At 32.4% G+C, this 2,311-nt stretch overlaps 1 pseudogene; it reads right to left on the bottom strand.

The window, feature by feature from the left end:
• Positions 1–1,427: 1,427 nt before the first annotated feature.
• On the bottom strand, positions 1,428–1,545 carry LOC118613950 (annotated as a pseudogene).
• Between the last annotated feature and the right edge of the window lie 766 nt (positions 1,546–2,311).

Here is a 2,311-nt window from a genome sequence, read left to right as displayed (position 1 = left end):
CCTTAGTGAGGAGGAGCCCTGCTCCTCTGAAGCATGCCACCCGGGCTGGCACAGAGCTCCGTGACACCACCAACCACTGAGCGTCAGATGCCCAGCCTCAGGTGGGCGGCCTTAGACATGACCAGAGTTCCACGTCTAGGAATATCGCAGCAGAGAGAAGCCGTGGTCTTACAGAGCAAGTCTGAGTTCTGGCCAGAGTGACCAGGAAGAAATCATAGAACTGGCTCTTTAGTGGCACGTGACATCTGGAGACTGAGACTTCTCAGGTGGCGGGGATAGTAATATAATTATCTCATGGGGTTATTATGAGGATTAAATGAATTATGAGGATGAAATGAGAAGTGCGGTACACATTTAAGTGTTTAATGATTACGACTACTATTAATACTACTTGTTGCTGCTGCTACTGGTATCGTCACTTCTAGTGAAGTTCAGCATCTCTTCCTATAGTTATTGGCCATTTGGGTTTTCCTCCACTGAAAATTGTTTATTCAGATCTTTTTCCCAGTATCCCATTGGGTACTCATGTTTTTGTTGCTGATTTGTATTTATTGAACACCCTGGATACTAATTCCATGCTTATTTTTGATTGTTGTAAATAACTTCTTTCAACCTGTTGCAGATTTATTATCTTTGATAATAATCTCTTTGTTGAACAAAAATTCTGAAAAAGTGGAATATATTTTTTATTGCATTGGGATTTGTGCTTTTGGAGTTTTATTTAATAAATCTTTTCTCACCCCAAATTACAAATATATGACCTATTTCTTTCGTGATGTTATAATTGGAAAGATCATTATTCTTTCAAAAATTCACATTTACTTTTGGTGAGGTAGGTATGCAATTTTATTTTTTCTCCAATATTCTTTATTTCATGATTTTGTAGCAATTTATACATATGTATTTAGGCAAAGAATATAGAATATTAATATAATCAGCTCTTTTTAACCCTGAATTCTATTGCATTCGTCTCTTTGCCTATGCCTGCACCAAAGTCACGTTGCTTTTATTACTACATTATCATGGATTTAGAGTATTTTCATATTTTCCTATTGAATAAGAAGACTATCTTGATTTTTTTTTACAAAATTTAATCATCTATTTATGAATCTATATTCTTTGATACACATTTGGAATAAGTTTATGTTCCTGAAAAAATCCTTATGAGATTTTATTTGGAATTGCAATGAATTTTTATGTAACTTTGACGAGAAGTGACATATATTTACAATGTTAGGTTGACCATTCATAAATAAGATACATTTTTTCCTTCCTTTCAATATTTCTCATTTACTTTAATTGAGTTTTTAACTTATTTTCATAAAGATCCTACACATTTTTTTTTTTTTTTAGGTGAGGCAACCCTTGGTTGACCTCACAGATTGCAAGGACCTTGTCAACTTACAATCCTTTATTTTTACTTTTTAAGTCTACAGTACATGGTCTTCCTAGGTGTTCTCCCATCCAAGTACTAACAAGCCCAACCCTGCTTAGCTTCTGAGATCAGACGGGATTGGGCTTTTTCAGGGCGGCATGGCCATAGACTCTTCGCATCTTTTTAAAAACTAATTCTAGTTTCTGTTGCTATTTTGATAAGGTGTTAATTTATTTTTGTATAGTTCTAACATATAAAAAGTATATAACAAGGTTTTTGCAAGAATAAAGTAATACTACTACATTTTATAAACCGAACATCTGTCAGTTTAGGTGAATTCATGTTAATTCTGAGAGATTGGCTGGTGGTTTTATTGATTTCTCTATGTGGATGATTCTACCATCTGCAAATAATATATTTTTTTTCTTACCTATCATTATTTCTAATGTTTATTTTTCTTGCTTTATTGCATTGGCCAGTATTTTCAGTACTACATTAAAGAACAGTGTTCATAATGAATATTCCTTGTATTGAGCCCCAGTCTAAACAGAATGTGTCTAAAATTTCTCTCCTGAAAATAATGTTCACTGTGAGATTTTGGTATATATTCTTAATCAACCAAAAAGAATTATATTCCTGGTTTTGTGAGAATTATTAATATTTTTACCATTATTCTGAAAAGGTATTAAAATTTATCTAATGCCTTTTCCGCATCTACCAAGGTAATCTAATCATGTTATTCTTCTGTAGTACATGATTTTAGTGAAGTACTTTAAAAGAATTTTTATATTGTTACTCCTTCCTGAAAATATTTACTTTGATTATAATGTATTTTTTTAATATACTGTTGGATTCAGTTAACAAATAGTTTTTCTGTTTTTCGAGTAGTCATAAATATGTTCGAAATGAAATAAATCTTTTGAATTGTTGTTCGTT

This window comes from Rousettus aegyptiacus, unplaced genomic scaffold (genome assembly GCF_014176215.1).
Source record: "Rousettus aegyptiacus isolate mRouAeg1 unplaced genomic scaffold, mRouAeg1.p scaffold_m13_p_2, whole genome shotgun sequence".
NCBI lineage: Eukaryota > Metazoa > Chordata > Mammalia > Chiroptera > Pteropodidae > Rousettus > Rousettus aegyptiacus.
Note: the sequence above shows the minus strand (reverse complement) of the source record. Positions and strands in the feature narration are given on the sequence as shown.